The sequence below is a fragment of the Sorex fumeus genome, unplaced genomic scaffold, assembly GCF_029834395.1.
Source record: "Sorex fumeus unplaced genomic scaffold, SorFum_2.1 ptg000063l, whole genome shotgun sequence".
In the NCBI taxonomy this organism is placed as follows: Eukaryota; Metazoa; Chordata; class Mammalia; order Eulipotyphla; family Soricidae; genus Sorex; species Sorex fumeus.
In genome coordinates, this window is record NW_026606120.1 from 67064942 (window position 1) to 67083478 (window position 18537).

General features: G+C 37.6%; 1 pseudogene; it reads right to left on the reverse strand.

The window, feature by feature from the left end:
* Positions 1 to 214: 214 nt before the first annotated feature.
* On the reverse strand, positions 215 to 309 carry LOC130036409 (uncharacterized; annotated as a pseudogene).
* Between the last annotated feature and the right edge of the window lie 18228 nt (positions 310 to 18537).

Here is an 18537-nt window from a genome sequence, read left to right on the forward strand (position 1 = left end):
CTGTTACCTGGAAATAGTGAGTTTGAAGTCTTTACCAAACTTGATTCCCTTAATATCTCCTTTGTGCTTGAAATCTATGGTGAGGACTTCCATACTATCCAACAGTATTTTTCAAAGCTTTTTAAGCATTGTTGGAATAGAATAGAACTGGAGTCAGGACCCTCTTAGAAATGTCAAATGAAATAAGAGACAAAGGTAAACTGAGGTAGGATGAGAAGGATGCCAAAAGTGCTCAATGGAAAAAGAATATCTAAACTTAAACTACACTTGATACTACACTTGATCTTAGCCAAAAGGCCGAGAAGCGGGCTGGAGTGATAGCACAGCGGTAGGGCGTTTGCCTTGCACGCAGCCAACATGGCCGACCCGAGTTCGATTCCTCCACCCCTCTCGGAGAGCCTGGCAAGCTACCGAGAGTATCTTGCCCACATGGCAGAGCCTGGCAAGCCACCCGTGATATATTCGATATGCCAAACACAGTAACAACAAAGTCTCCAATGGAGACGTTACTGGGCCCGCTCGAGCAAATCGATGAACAACGGGAGAGCCTTTACCTTTTTACCTTTTAAACTACAATTAGAAGAAAGTGCAAGTATTTACTACCTTGTATTCAGAAATTGTTACTTAGATATAACACCTAAAACACAACCAAAAAATTAGAAGAAAGAAAAAAAACTTCTACAAAGTTTATCATCATAAACTAAAATTACTCCTCATAAAATATGAAAAAAATATATCGTATTTAACAAGGGAGTTGTATTTAGTGTTTAAAACAATAAGTACTTTTAAATGGACAAAGGTTAGAACTGACTCTCCAACAAAGATTATTTAATGATCAGTGAGAACATGTAAGGATAGTCAAGGTCATTGCACAAGATTAAATTAAAATCACAGTAAATGACATATTCACACTCACTAATTCTTGTTATTTATTTTATTCTAACCATATTGTTGAACATATGAGAAACTAGAACCCACATATATTGCTGGTTGGTAAGTGAAATAGTACAGTTAATCTGGAAATATGTTTAACAGTTCCACAACAGTATTTTTTAATTTTTCAATTTAACATCAGATTTCCATTATTATCAAACAATATTTTTTGATATAGAACTAGGAGTAAAAAGAGTATCTGTCCTGAGCTGAATTGATAGTAAAGGGGTTAATAGCACATGTGGATGACTCCTGGTTCAATCCCTTGCACCAAATAAGGTCCCATGAGCACAGAGCCAGCAGTAAACCCTGAATACTCTTGGAGCCTAGCACTGATAGGGCCCCTAAGAATAATATTTTGACCAGCTGTTGTTTCATAATCAAGTTCCATGTGCTTATAAAATTATTAATAATCCCATTAATTATGTAAAATCAGATGATATTAAGATATTAGTATTGAATATTAATATAGTAGTACTACAGAAATAAATAAATGTATTTTCTGGCTAGTGACTGATTTCCAAACAAACACACTTTATTATTTGAACAGAGAATTGAGATAATAAATTCTGTTTCTAACTATATTCTTTTACATGATAGGAAGGAATAAACTATATTTTATTGACTGTCATTTTTTTTAAATCTATGTCTTTCTAAAAGATTCCTACAATTCTTTTATTTATTAATTTATTAATTTATTTATTGAATCGCTGTGGGAAAAGTTACAAAGCTTTCAGGTTTAGGTCTCAGTCATGCAAATATCAATCACATTTCCCTTTACCAGTACTTATTTTTCACCACGAAGAACCCTAATAACCCCCCCAACCCCCCCCAATGTCTGTGGGGTAGATGAATTCTAGTTAACACTCTGTCTACTTTGACTAGCTTCATTGTTTTGAAAAAAGTTGCACCATTATTATTTAGACTTTACCCCCCCCCCCAAATCAGCCATGCTGAAATAGCATTGTGAAATGATTTGCTTTCTACAGCTGGTTTCAAGAATTAAGTGATGTCACGCGGCCGCAATAGTGGCCGCGCGGTTTTGGATTTCTGCTATTTTATTTATTAACCTTGCAAGTATTTCTACTGAGAGTCAGATAATTAAGAGATTTGGTCTCTGTGCTTCTGGGGCCATGGCCGTGCCAGAGAGCCGCTCGTGGGGGGCAACTGGTGACCTCGGTAGGGCGTGAAGGATGGGCCGGAACGCCCCCCGTCCCATGAGGTATCCACGGCACCCCCACCCCCGGCTCAGACCTGCTCTCCACAAGGCTCCCATGCGGCCGCCATCTTTCTTTCCAGAGAGGAGAGGGCGAATGGGGCAACACCCTTTCCCCTCTGGGCAGGCAAGATGGCGCAGATTAATGCATAGTCCATTCGCTTTTCTGCTCCAAGCTGCTGGTTTTCTGTATTAGGTCCTTGTGCTTCTGGGGCCGTGGCCGTGCCGGAGAGCCGCTCGTGGGGGGCAACTGGTGACCTCGGTAGATTCCTACAATTCTTACGTGAGCAGTTCATGCTCTTGCTCTTTATTATAATTAAGAAAAAGACATAGAGTGTTTTACTTTTGTCATTTATGGTCTTCCAGGAATGTTTACCTTCTGGAACTTCAGACTAGACCAGAGCAAGAGTTACAAAGTACAGGGATGACCAAGATTTGGCATTAATGCTGCAATTTCATATTTATGTCTCAGAACAGCTAATGCTAATTCATCTTACATCTCTTTCCTACAGAGCCTTAGGAAAATTAAGCCAGAAAAATACTCCAGTCAGAACTCATATGTGAGCTAAAACTCAGTGACTTTCCTCTTTCACTGTGGATGCTTATATTAAGGATAAAGTTAAGGCAAATTTAAGATTCAGCTTTTACACTGAGCATAAATGCTAATTATAGGATGCAAACTTTAACACTTAGAATTAGTATTTAGGTTTTGAATAAGTACTAGCACAAGGGTTAGTTCTTGATGGTATAATTACAATTTCAGTCTAGGTTTAGACTTCAGAATGTTTGCCTTATATTAGAAAGGATAAAGTTATAATTTTATGTTACTACAATAACCCTAGTCAGAGCAAGATCACCTTATTATTCATCTTGATTATATATTTTGAGCGAATCATAACATATGAGCCAAAAGAGATCTTAGATGATAGTAACAACTGAACTCTAATTTTAATAGAATTTTATTTATAGATGACTCAGATTTTATCAATAATCATTCAATCATTTAATTACCATTTAAAAAAACAACAGGGAAGTGATTCACAGGGCCAGAGTCAATGCTTTTCTCATGGAAGCCTGGACTCAATCCCTAGCATTGCCTGCTTCCCCAGCACTATGCCAAAAATAGCCTCCAACCACCAATGGATGTGACCCCAGAACCAAAAAATATAAAATCATGGTGATATAATGATAAGCATAGAGAATGGACCAGATTATAGTATTAAATCAGTCCTACTGAGATTAACATCTACATTTAAATAAGTTTATTTCAACCGCATTCTCTGAGCACAACAGAAACACATCACACATGCACTCAGTTCCACCCACTTTATTCAATTTATCACTCTTGTTTCAAATAGAAAATGGCTAATGCTTTAGGTATTACAGTCATGCCAAACAGAATGAAATTTTAAATCCCTTTAAGAAATTTTCTGCTTTAAACTATAAAAGAAGCACACTCCATCCCCAAATTATCTCTGATTGACACAATGCCATTGAGTAAGGTTGCTTTCTTGTTTGCTAACTAGCTTTTACCTGAATTCCTCCATTTTCAAAAAGGATTTGGGATAAGGTAAAATGAACATATGAAAAACAGAATCAAAAATAAATATTTTCTAAAAGAGGATAAAAATGGGTAAAATACACGAGGAACAGAGAAAAAACAATTATAAAGAATATTTATCATATAAAACACCAGATTTCTCTGATTATAAATATACAAAGGTAATGGGATATTTTAAAATCTGAGTCGTTCATAAGGCAAAATATTACCTGTTAGATAAAACAAAGAGAGATCATTTAAAATCTTTTTTAATCACACTGCTTACAGGAACTTGCATATGTTAAAGATGAAAAGATAAAATCCTACCTTTTGTTTTCTATGCATCCCCATAGGGGGAAAACAAACTAGTTTCAAAGCATTACAGTGTATTCATGCAGATTCCTTCAAGTCTGTTTAAGAGTTGTGGCATAATAAATCTATTTCTAGTATTGCAGCCTTCAAGAAAATCTAAAATAGTAGCATTTTATCAAGGGCAAAGTTTCCTGTCAAATAGTGTGTAAAATCTTATAATACTCAGCAGGTGAGAGAGTGAAAGAGGCAATGCAAAGAAAAAATAAAGGCTACATAAGAACATTACCAACAACATTGTATTTGTGACTGACAATGTTTGAATTCCTTTGATTTAGATTATACAACTATGTAAAAAGGAAAGAAAGAAAAGGAGCTGCAATCTTAGATTTTGTTTGTGGGAAGTGCAATTGTCTAAATCTTTTGTTCTTATTTATTTCATGCTTTAATTCATTTCATTTTTCTAGGTTTTTGAGCAGCTTCAGTGGAGACAGTGAGTTGAAAATGAAACCTAAAGTCCAAGCGTGGGTTTTGTTCTACTTGTCTTCTGCCTTTATTTCATTCAGGTCATTTTCCTGGTCTTTCAAAGAGAAGGCAGTTACAAAATTCATAACCTAGATCTACATCTGTTTGCTGACTGAAGGTTTATGACTCCTGAACAATTATTCAGTTTTCCTCACTCTTTTGTTTCTTATCTATAAAATGAGACCCAGTGCAAAAATCTTACAGACCTTTTGTGGGTCTGAAATAAGTTAGTAATCTAAACATAGCTAATACATGGCATTTCTTTTTACTGAGCAAATGCTATTCTTAAAAAGAATAGTATTTTTTCTTTACCTTAATCTTTGCATTTCTTTTCCTTATTAAAGTCTCCTCAAGCTCCAAAAATGTCAGTTGATATTAAAACACAATAATAAAAAGTAAATAAATATATAAGAAATGGCTTAGCACAGTGGAAAATAAAAAGAGGATTACAATCTCCTTTGGCAATCCAGTTACATATACTCTGACTCCTTCTGACTATTAATTTATTTGCTCCAATGTAAGTCTTTGTCCCAAGATATTTCCATTAAATCCCACCTTGTTCTCATTCAAGGAAGATAAACAATATAAATGAAGAACTTTATATTCACCAAGTCCTTTTAAAAACTTACATGTAAACTACATCATGGCTACTACAACTGTAGGTCATAGTAGATGGATTATCCAAAATTGACACTACTTTCTCTGGTCCAGCAAATGTCCTTCTGTGTGTGTCACAGTAGGAGGGAGGGAAAGATGGCCCTCATCCTCAGTGTTGTGTTGAATAGAGCCTACTGGAGTACTTCTTAAACTTTTCCACTCATGGTCTCCTTTTTCCTGCAAAACTGTCATACAACCCTCCTGTACAAATGAAACATTTGACAATAAGTCATTAAGCAACAAATTTTAAAAACATATTTTAAGGGGGCTCATATGCCAAACTTCAGTTTGATCCTGGCACTACATGGTCACTGGGCATTGCTCAGTATAACCCTGTAGCCCCCTCAGCCTATCCCCTAGCACTGCAGAAATGGCCCAGGTTATCCCTAAGCAGCAACACCGCATCCCCAGACACTTACATTCAACCACCAATCTCGTTCAGTTCCTTTTAATCATCATAATTTTCACTTGCTTGAGAACCCCTCCCAGATTTATTTAAACAGCAATTTTTTAAAGTAACATGATGCCATATGGAATTGCAAGTCACAGTTTAAGAATCTAGGGCTTACTATGGTTAGATCTTGATGAACCATCATATACATTTTCAGTGAGTCTACTTTGTAAGAGCATAAGCATATATACATATACATTTAACTAAGGCATGTCAAGAGTGATTTGGCTAGAGAAAAATCTATTGACTTAGTCTGGGTCAAGAGCAAGAAATCCCCTTGTCTATCCCCTTCCCACTTCCATAGCTCCCAAAAGATAATCACTAAACAAGATCATTTTGACTTTGGTAGCAATTCAAGAACTAAACTATTCATTTTATTTTGTTTCACACATCGAGATAAATATCAATAAATATAAATATATTCAAGTGGCTATCTCTATCATGCTGTTCATAAAAAAAACCTGCATCAAAATGTTGCTTATTTCATACCCAAAGACACAGTCAGAGTAACTCTTTCCCGTGTATCCACATCCCTCTGAACTGCTTCTCTGCCTTTGTCAGATGCTACTTCAATGTTCTCATTTCAGAAATCCCTTTGGAGAAGGGGAACTCTTTTTGTCTCTAATGAGCGTACTGAAATTGTTTTTTCCAAGAATGATTAAGGCAGTCAGACTTTATATGGGTAGTGATAATTGCTCCCCACACTACCTTAGCAAGGAACCGAGCTGCTGGGAACAGCAAATACTGCAATGTTATATAAGGACTCATTATTCTCCTGTGCTTCTCTGCCTGCTAGCTCCCAAGGTAGCCATGGGCTACAACATTCACCTAAGAAAGCATCCTGATGCTGGCTAAGGATCTGTCGCAAGATATGCTGCAAGAAAGAGGTGAAACATGACGTAGAAGTTCAGAGATTGAAATAAAGCAAGAAACATCATCAGAGGGGCTAGGTCCCAAATCAGTTGTCTAGGGTAACAAATGTATCCCTTCTCAGGAGAAGCCAAGTAGTTAATAATCCTAAATAAATTTATTTTGGTACAATATTCTCTCTATTGCACCATCAACCCTACACCTGATTGGTAATGTTTTTCTTCTTTAAAAATTGATGTTTTGAAGGGATGTTTTCAGACTTTAATTTTTAAAAAAATTATTGAATCACATGATAACACATTTACAAAGTAGTTCATGATTGGATTTCAGTCATATAGTGTTCCAATCAACACCTGTCCCTTCAGTGTACCTTTACCACTACCAATGGTGCCCATTTCTCTCATGCCTTCCCCCTCCCCCTAGCCTGCCACTATGGCACCCCCTCCCCCTAGCCTGCCACTATGGCAAGCACTTTTCGTCTCTCTCTTTCTCTCAGTCTCCTTTTCTCTCTCTCTTTTTTCTCTTTTTCCTTCCTTTCTTTCTATCTTCCCTTCCTTCCTTCCTTCCTTCCTTCTTTCCTTCCTTCCTTCCTTCCTTCCTTCTTCTTTCTTTCTTTCTCTCTCGCTTTCTCACTCCTGCTCTCACTCTTTCTCTGGCCTTATGGTTTGCAATATAGATAATGAAAGGTTATCAAGCATATCTCTTTACCTACTTTCAACACTCAGTTCCAACTATTATTGTCAAGCTGATCTCTTCTCTATCCTAACGGCCCTTCATCCCTCACACACTCTTGTGGCAAAATTGCTGTCAAAATTGGACCAGTCTTCTTGTCTTGGCCCCTTTTTACCCTCACCTTGGATATTAGTCTCATGCTATCTGTCTGTCTATCTATCTATCTATCTATCTATCTATCTATCTATCTATGTATATATGTATGTATATATAATAGACATATATATATATATAAAATATCCCACAAATGAGTGCACTAGTTCTATACCTGTCCCTCTCCTTTTGACTCATTTTACTTTCTGAGACTTTAACATGACAGGACAGAAGCATCTCCTCAGCCATATGTTTTCAAATAATGAGGGTGAAATACAAGGCTCCATGCTACAGTGTCATAAACTTTTTAACATTGGCCCTAACTTGAATGCTAGAGTGTCATAAAATCAAAACATGGGGTAATTTCCTTGGGAAAACAAGATTAATCCTTAGTTTGATTGAAAGATCAAGACACCCTGGGAGTGGACTGAAGTGACTTTGAAGATGATTAGGAGTTTGCATATTTTTATTATTTAAAACACCAGTAAAAGTGCTGGTGCCAGATGGAGCATGTTTGTAGGTTTATAGAAGTACTTTCAGACAATTAGTATAGGTTAGGTATTTTTTAAATGCCAAAAACAGTAACAAGTCTCACAATGGAGATGTTACTGGTGCCTGCTGGAGCAAATCGATGAACAACAGAACAGTGACAGTGACAGTGACTGTTATTGTACAATTGACTCATCACATACCAATCATTTGAATTATTTTTTGCCCATACCTTTTAATGGGAGATAAGGAGCTTGAAATTTCAAGATTTTAAGTCATTTATTCAGTCTTAACAAGCAAGAGAGAATGCAGAATTGAAACTATACTAACTTGAGACCATGCAAAAGTATCAGCACAATTCAGCCACCCTAATCAACCAGTATCATGAGGAAATGAGAGCCTGCTTGCATGAAAAAGCTTTGAGCTAGAGCACCTATCAACTCTTCCACTGAGTTGACATCTAAAACTCGGTTTATGTAGCAATTTTTAATATGGATGCCTAGTTATTTTTCTCCCACGAATGACTAAACTCAATGTCCACCTGACTATTAAGTAACGATAAGCTCTTAACCTCTTCCTGGCTCAGTCTATGCATCATTAAAATAGATGGTAAAGGTAAAGGCTCTCCCGTTGATCGTCGATTTGCTCGAGCGGGCCCAGTAACGTCTCCATTGGAGACTTTGTTGTTACTGTGTTTGGCATATCGAATACTCTCGGTAGCTTGCCGGGCTCTCCGAAAATAGATGACAATAGTGCTACTTTATATAATAACTACCATTGCAAAGAACCAGGTGATTACTTGGCACAGATTTAAACACTCCATAAATTTAGCTTGCAATTTGCACCTTTATCTACTATTCTCAATAACACCAAGTACCATGTTGTATTTCAGAGACACAAATGATATTTATAATGCATTATAAAAAAGACTTTGTTACTAGGTTATGACCTTGGAGAGTCACACAATTCCTAAGCTCTCAAATCTAAACAAGCAGACATAATCATAATTCTACCTGGCATATAATTAATTACAAGGGTTGTATGAGTTAATATGTGCGGAGATGCCAGTATACTTGGAAGAATACATGTATATGTTGCAACCACAAAATGTGCTTATTTCCTAAGATTTAAAAAATTTTGTACTTTATAAGGCATAGTTTGAAATTCTATATCTTCATAGTGCCTTGTAATTCAATTAATAACTGTCACACAAAGCAGTTGTTTGTTTGTCTTATTTTTGAAACTTGATGGTAGAGGCTGAGATCTATTTATCTTTCTGGTGCTTAAGATAGTAATTGCACATAATAAGTATGAGGAATGAATTCCAAATATATTTTGAATTGGAGAAAGTAATAACGAGAGATCACAAAATAAGAAAGGAAAGGATGGAAGAAGAAAGAAAAGATATTCAGAGTGAAAATGAAAAACGATATTAAAAAGTATATTAACTCATAGCCTAGAAAGAGTTATTTAAGGTGAAAAACTATGTCATGCCATTAAAATATAAGTGCAGAGTAATTAATTCTTAATTATAATTCTATTTAAATGTAGATAGAAAAATTGAAGTCTTTGCTTATCTATCATTATGCTCTATTGGAATTTCTCTGAAAAATTTTCAACATCATATGGAATATTTTGCCTTTCTTCTACATTTTCCTACTTAAAGCAAGAGAACACAGTTCTTGTGCTTTGTTTTTTACTCTAATGTAATGTCTATTATAAATTACTTACCTTTAAAAAAGGACATTGTTGGTGGAGAATGTGCACTGGTGGAGGGATGGGTGTTAGATCATTGTATGACTGAAACTCAAACATGAAAGCTTTGTTACTATCTCATGTTGATTCAATTAATATATACATAAATAAATAAAATGAAGAGAATGAGAATCAGGTAAAAACAAAAGGAAAGGCTTTGGATTTTTGTAATGAGTTCAATTTATTGCATACAATGAAGGGTAAACTAGTTGGCAGGAGGCTCCAATCTTTTACCCCCCAATACAATAAATTGAGTAAAATGGTTTTGCTCACATTTTTATTGAGAACCTACTATACATGTGCACATTCACACACACATACACACACATAGACAAATAAGGTTTTGTCTTTCTACTTCAAGGAATTCACAAATTTAGTTAAAATATAAATACATCAGAAGATATGTTGCAGGTGATATATGAAAGGGGGAGAAGAGGTATCGCAGAATCTAGAAAGTTGCCTTCTGCTTCTCTCTTGCACTACCCAGATAGGCACCGGGGGAAGTCTAGGACTGACAAGAGTCTTCAGTGAGCACCTGCATGGTACAGGCCTGATGTCTCACCTGGTCTATGAGACAGCTGTTAAGCCATACATGGGTTCCACTTGTTCTGCCCAGTGTAGGAAATGATCCCTGCCACCTGATTTCAGCCGTGGAAATCTGGCTGGAGCCAGAAATTGCTCCTTTCAAGGTAGAAAAGTCAGTCCTAATTTTTTCTTAGGCTTTCCAGGTCCCTAGACTTTCCCTCACAGGAAAGAATTTCAGGAGGTGGCGATAATGTCAAGCAAATTTAATTCAGAAATCGTGAGGGAGGGAAGAGAGAAAATGGCATTCAAGAGAGAATGTAGGCTCCTCCAAAGGGGAGAGCTGAGAGTACAAATCTCACGTGAAGTTCTGCACCCCCCACCCCTTCCCTCATGTGAAGTCACCCTACTTGCCTTTGAAGAGTTGATTTTATAAGTTACCTGTAGGGCTTTCTGGGACTAAATGACTAGCGGCTGATAAAAGAGGGACACATTTCTGGAACCAAAGATCACCCCGCTGCACCTCACCCCCACCCCTGCATGTAGAATAGGACTGCATTACATCTTTTATTTATTTATTTATTTATTTTGGCTTGGAAAGCCCTTTATTTTTTAAAAAAAATTTTAACAAATCACTGTGAGATAAAATTATAGACTTACAAACTTTTGTGCTTACATTCAGTCATACAATGATCAAGTATCCATCCCACCACCAGTGCCCATTCTCCACCAATGTTTCCAGTATCCCTCCCTCTATCCCCATCCCATCCCACCCCTGCCTCTGTGGCAGGCACATTCCCTTTTACTCTCTCTCTCCTTTTGTGTGTTATGGTTTACAACAGAGGTATTAAGTGGACATCATGTTCAGTCTATAGTCTACTGTCAGCACACATCTTCTGTCCCAAGCCGGTCCTCCAAGCATCGTTTACTTGATGGCCCCTTCTCTGTCTGAGCTGCCTTTAACCCCAGCATGTGAGGCTGGCTTCCAAGCTGTGGAGAAATCCTCCTGGTCCTTATCTCTACTATCCTTGGGTGTTAGTCCCCCATTCTGTTACTTTATTTTTCACAAATGAGTTTAGTCATTCTATGTCTGTCCCTCTATTTCTGACTCATTTCATTTAGCATGATACTCTCCATATTTATCCAGTTATATGCAAATTTCATGACTTCATCTTTTCTAACAGCTGCATAGTATTCCATTGTGTAGATGTACCTGGGCATAGCCCCAGCAGCTGAAGACCTCCAGAACCCAGCCACAGCCATGCTCAAGGCCACTCTCCACACACTCGGATGAGCCTCACAAATGAAGGAACCGGCAGAAGAATCCAGGTGTGCGGGACCTGTGGCTGAGATCTCCAAGCCTGCTTGGCTAGGGATGGAGTCTCCTCCACCCAGATGCCCCATTTTTCGGTAACGAGGCAGTCATACCCACAAACTGCCCCCAGCACCATGTAATCCCATCAACGGCCTAGATCCAAAGACTATACAACAAAGCTCTTGGAAGCATGCAGTCATGCAACCTCTTATAGTCTAGTTCTCCCTCTCAGAGAACCCAGCAAGCTATCGAGAGTGTCCTGCCTGCGTGGCAGAGCCTGGCAAGCTCCCCGTGGCATATTTGGTATGTCAAAAAACGTAGCAATAGTGGGTCTCATTCCCCTCACCCTGAAAGAGCCTCCAATGTGGCACCATTGGGAAGGATGAGTAAAGAGAGGATGCTAAAATCACAGGGCTTGGACGAATGGAGATGTTACTGATGCCCACAGGAGCAAATCGATGAACATGGGATGACAGTGATACAGTGATACAGATGTACCAAAATTTCCATAACAAGTCATCTGTCTCAGGCACGCAGGTTTTTTCCAGATTCTGACTATTGTAAATAGTGCTGCAATAAACATACATGTGCAGATATCATTTCTACTGTACTTTTTTTGCAACTCTAGGATATATTCCCAGAAGTGGTATTGTTGGGTCACATAGGAGCACAATATCTAATTTTTTGAGAAATGTCCATAATGTTTTTTAAAAGGGCTTAACCAGTCAGCATTCCCATCAGCAGTGAAGGAGAGTTCCCTTCTCCCCACATCCACTCCAACACGGGTTGCTTTTCTTCTTTTGGATGTGTGCCAGTCTCTGTAGTATGATATGATATCTCATTGGTGCTTTGATCTGCATCTCCCTGATGATTAGTGATGAACAGCATTTTTTCATGTGCCTTTTGACTATTTGAATATCTTCTTTGAACAAGTTAACAGAAAGCTAAACCAAGCATACCTGCCTTTGTTCCTTTTCCAGGAGAAAGACCTTAAAAATCTTGCTGAAGGGCTCAATCGCAGCCTCACCAGAGGTCAGTAGGGCCCTGCCCCAGAGCACATCCCAATAAATTTCTCCTGTTTCTTCTCGCATCTGTCCCTCGGTCTGTAGGTGAGGTTTTCCAGAAGGGGGCACCTGAATATGACTTAGTGAGATCACTGTAAAGAACACAGAGTATTTTAGGTGGAAAGAGACACAGTTGATGTACAAGATTGTGATGGGATTTACCATCAGATTGATATGACTGACGTCAACAAAAAGAAAAATCAGGCCATGAAGCTAAAGAAAAAAAAAAGAACTTGACTTTAAATTTTGCCCTCGTAATAGATAAAGCCCAAATCTCAATCAGATGTATGTCTTTTATTTTTAGAAATAACTGTGTTTCTGCTACTATAGAATCATACCATATTTTCTTTTTTGCTATATAACTTACCTATTGCATTGTGTCTCAGACTTGATCGCATATTAAATTCACCTCAGTAGCTTTTTTAAAAGTGCAAATATAATACCAAATCAAATCAGCCCCTTTGGGCAGGAAACCTAGTCATCAATATTTTGTGTTTCTCCTGTACAGCCAGGTTTGAGAATCACTGTGCTAAACCAATAATGACATTTCTCCATTTCTGGGGAAAAATGTGAAACACTGGCGTCTAAGTAATGGCTTATTCATATAAAAACTGGCCCACTGATGTCTTTACTAAGAAAGAGTAAGGAAAATGGAAGGAATAGAAGCTGATTTGACAATGCTTTCTCACAGGGAAAACCTAGTCAGGTACTACTGGATTTTAAAATATTAAAAGGATTCTACAAGTCAATAATGGTTAACAATTGTAAATATTAAGAACTTTCCTAAAAAAAACACTGCAGGAAAGACAGAATGTTTTATTGCAAAATAGTTACTTGGAATATAATGGGCCATTTGCTAACTTGGCAACGGACTTACAATACCTATGATTCTAATTCTCATTTCCCCTCCCTCCCTACCTCCTTCTTTGTCTTACTCATTTCCCTTCCTTCCCTGCTTTTCTTTCCCCCTTCCCTTGAAACACTTCCTGTAAATCCTATAAAACATGTCAGTGATTTCCTACAACTTGCTGTTGCTGAATGTCTCCTGTTGCTAGAACTGTCCCTTACAATGCTAGAATCGTTCCTTACAAATATTAACCCTGGATATGATTCACAAATTTTTTCTACAAATTTCCCCACCATAGGATATAGAAACTTTAAAAACCCTGAAAATCCACAGGAGCTTTGATATACTATATCAGATGTAATGTTTTCTGAAGTTGCCTGTTACTCCAAAAATAATCTTGTTTTTATTTTTTTCAGCAGGGGAGGAACATTGGGCCATACCCAGTGGTCCGCAGAGACTACTCCTGGCTCTGTACCTCAGTAATTACTCCTGGCAATTCTGTGGGGACCAAACGGGATGTTGAGAATCAAAGTTGGGTTGGCTACATGCAAGGCAAATACCTTACCCATTGTACTATCTTTCTGCCCCCCCCAAATGTTCTTAAATAAGGTCCATATCCACAATAACACAGTTTTAAAAAAATATTAATTGCTAACAAAGTCACAGTCTCCCAGATTATTAAATATTATAAGTATTACATATCATAACTCTGCAATAGATGTAGTACACATGTGAAAGTTCATTTTACTCTTCCCCCCTCCCCCATCCCCTTGGTGCATTTTAAATCCTGTGCTTGTAGCTATTTTCCAATTGAGATTTTTCCCTATCCTCAAACTCTCCTTCTCTTCATTAATTTGTACAATCTGTCAGTTTATTGTTTGGGAAAAGCATAATAACCTCTGTAAATGCAAGGTGCTTTAGAACAAAGTGGAAAACATTAATATAATGGGTACAATAATTCTGATAGAGAAAAAAACACTTGTTGCTTACAATTTAGAGTCATTTGGCACCTCTGGGTCTATTCTGGAAATATTGTTTAAATGAAACAATAAGAGGAATCCAATTTACAACTTGAAGGAAGTAGAGCCCATTTTTCCATATTGCTAAGAGGCAAGGTTATACGAACATTGTACAGTTTCATAAAAATTTTATCAAGAAGCTGCAGTACCTTTAATAATTCATTATTTTACCTTCTCGCAAGATTTCTGCTATTCGCTTTTGAGATGTTTTTATTATCCTGGAAGAATTGGGTTTGAGAGGAATCTGTAACTATATGGCAACAAATCCTTTATCAACGAGTCATGATTAGTATAAACTAATTCTATGTCTCCTCTCTATTCAGCTTTCAATGGATTGTATTAACAAAGGCATCCTCTTTCCTGTGTACATCAACTTAATGGCATGTTGTGGAAAATACAGAGATGCATATTCAAATAAGCCCTGTGAGGTTGAAAGAAATCATAATGCATATGCTAATGTTTCTTATGAAGTTCTAACATTAACAGGCGTATATCTTGTTTCACAGAAAAAAAATAGAATCTCTTCTAACATCCTGTAGCACTGTAGCACTGTCCTCTTGTTGTTCATCAATTTGTTTGAGCAGGCACCAATAACGTCTCCATTGTGAAGACTTGTCGTTGCTGTTTTTGGCATATTGAATATGCCAAGGGGAGCTTGCCAGGCTCTGCCGTGTGGGCAGGATACTCTCAGTAGCTTTCCTGGCTCTCTGAGAGGGAAAGAGAAATTGAACCCTAGTCAGCTGCATGCAAGGCAAACGCCCTTCTCGCTGTGCTATCGCTAACACCCTAATGAATGAAATTCTGGAGATTACTAAACATATAAACAGCAAGAACTTGAAAATTCATTTCAGAAAGCAATTCCTTTAAAGAATGGTAAAAGTTACACAGTATCACATTGATCAGGAGAAGCCAGTCATTCCAACTTTAGAGCACAGATGAGTGATCAAATGTGGGTTTAGGTGTCCAAACATTCTTCAATGTAGAGAAGTCACTGGTCCTTTGTTCGAAGTAATTTAATTGTGCAACACAGCCAGCTTGCTGTCATCCTGACTTCAGTATATCTTGTCAGATTATTCTTGAAGGCATTAGCTAGTGACTCAGTGGGTAAGAAAAAATATATATGGCTTTCAGTGGGAGAAACAAAAATTTTAGCATTTATCAAATTAAAACCACAAAAAGTAGGAAGCTTGGATCTATAATACAATATCCTGTCCTCGGCTTAACATTCCCAATTTAACCATATGTATGTTTTACAGTGTTGGAGGATTTTAACAGCCATGCCACAGTTTGATAATTTCCTAATTATGGATTTTAAAGCTTAATTAACCCAAGGAATAACAAAAGACAAAATAGCACAACCAAGCAGTATCTGCAGCTTCCTCATTTTAAAGATTCCTCTAACTAGTAAATGCATGGCTCATGAGAAACAAACATGTTTTCAAAAGCTGTATTTATCAAATTCAGCATGCTATTTATGGTAGAAATAACATATCAAAATGTTCTTAACAGTCATTGAAAGGTCATAATAATTAAGTAATTTAAATTTTCATTTTACAGCCTCACTAATCAATAAATGGACATTTTGCAAAACATAGACCCACTTTTCATCCTCTCCACCTTCTCCCCAGAGCAGACTATAAGGTGTCTGATGATTTAAACCCACACCATTGACCAGTGCCCAAAACATTTACTCCAAGGCTTAAGAAAGAGGTGAGAAGTCACTTGAGAAGTATCCAAAGTGGACTGATTTTCTTAAAATAAATAGGATTTTGGCCTCATGGGCAAAACAAAAGCCTATCTTTGTTTGCTACCTGTGAGTCTGACAACCTCTCCCAAATCTTCACATCTCCCTCATATCACGCAAGATAATCTGTGAGAATTAAAGAGAACACGTGAGTTAGAGTTTCTGTCTATAGACATAGTGGAGGATAAAATCTTTCTCAAATTTATCTTTAGCCCAGCCTGACCATAGAATCAGAAGTATCACAAATAAATTGTAAGGTGTGTATGTATGTGTGTGTGTGTGTGTGTGTGTGTGTGTGTGTGTGTGTGTGTATGAGTTAGAAAGCTATCTACTGAAAGGCAAAAAAGCAGGGAGCTGGGGGGCCTTCCTAAAGACTTCTGCTTCTGATATTACACCTGTGAGGTTTTGCAAAATATAAAATGAGACAAAATATTTAAATCCATACCAGGGTATTGTATGCAGTCGTTGCTCAATTGCTGCCTTTTAGGAAGACTCTTGTTCAAGCAGCTCATTCTGTGTTCATTCATTCATCCTGTTTCTCATTATACAGTTTCTGCTGTGAGAGGCATATATTGCATGTATCCCAGAAACATAATTGTGAAAAAGACAGATATAGGAGGCAAAAGCATTTCCTGGTAACAAAATATAAGCAATGCCTATCTAGTATGCAGTAAGTCCCTGATATATAATTAGGCATACAGAAGGGGAGGGTTTACGAAAAGAGATGTGATCTGCTCTGCAAGTCTGAAGATAATTCTGAGTGGAAATAAATTTTAAGTGAAGACCTCAAGGATGAGTCTGTGTTTTTTTGTGTAGGCAGGAGGAAGATGGTTTCACGGCAGATGGAATTTGTACTGAAGTTTTCTAGAGGAGGAAGAATGATGCAATAAAAGTATATTGACGAACATACAGTGAAGGTGAATCCCTATCAGGAAAGGTCTCAAAGGCTGAATCTGAGATTTAGGGTGTTTACTTCTGAAAGTAATGGAAACTATGAAGTTAAATCCTTCACAGGAAAATGGCCAGATTATCATATACAATTGATTACTTTATTATACCATAGGCAGTGAAATGGAGGCCAAAACTATTAAGGGGTTCACTGGAAATTTAGTGCATTCATTTGGTGAGAGAAGATGATGATATAGAGAAATATGTGAAGGTGGTAAAAAGAAAGTGAAATGGATAATTCAAAAGGAGAGGTAAAACCCACTCAACTAAATACTGTTAAACTAAACATAGATTCATAAAATAGTAGATGACCAGTCTGTTAAGAAGAATATTCAGGTAACTGCAGAAAGACAACTCAGAGTCCCCGGAATCACCTTGTCTAAAGGCCTGGTGAGAACCAAGGAGAGATTCCAAAGAATTATCCAACAGCTAAAATTCAGAACTCAAGAATAGATTCATAGTTTTATAGGGTTGCTTAAACTTTACCTACTCATGCCTCTTTTCACCCAATATATTGGTGGAAATATATGACCATATATTAGTCATGCAATGTTCCAACACCACACTAACCACCAGTATCAGCATTTCTCTTAAAAAGTTATGTGACCTGGGGCCAGAGCAATAGTACAAAGGATAAAGCACTTTCCTTGAGCATGGTTGACCCAGGTTTGATCCCTGGCATTCCATCTGCTCCCCCAAGCACTGATAGGAGTGTGAAACTGTGGAATCAAGAGAAAACTCTGAGCTCTGCCAGACGTGGCTCAAACCCCAGCCCCCCACCCCCAGGAAAAGAAACTAGGAACTAGACCACAGAAGCAAACACTGGTTGAAAATTTAGTTTTTGCAGAGATTTTAATCTTCTTTTATCATTTATTTTGGATCCCCAAAACAGTGCTCAGGGAGTCTTAGGGACAGCCTCACAATGTGGTGATAGAGATGAATCAGGCCTGTTTGATGGTCCTGGCTCTGCCTAGCAATGTTGACTATGCTTAGGGGACCCGGTGGGTGCCTGGTCGAGAGTGAAGTAGAATCAGGCAGATGCAACACATGCGCCTTACTCCTATACTATTTTCTGGCTCATCCCAGGGAGTTTTAAAAGAAAACCAAGGCTTTCTGAGCAGGAGGATCACCAAAGCAAAAACCAGGCATAGAGGATTGGTAAAGTGAAGGATAAAATCTTTCTCATGTTTATTGTTAGCCCAACCTGACCGTAGATTCAAAGGTTCACAAATCAATAGCTAGGTAGGTGTGTTTGTGTGTCTGTGTGTGTGTGTATATGTGTACATTATTGAGAAAGCTATGTGCCTATGCCTCAGTGGAAAGAGAAAGGAAAAGAAAAAGAGAACTTAAAATCCTCATATACGTATGCAGACATGCTGACTATGTCCAGATCTCAATTTTATCTCAGGACTGATCACATAACTTTTCTGTATGGCAATCACCTCGTCAGTAAAAGCTTAAAAAAAGCTGCAATGAGAGAATGATTTTCAAGTATTCTCTAACACATT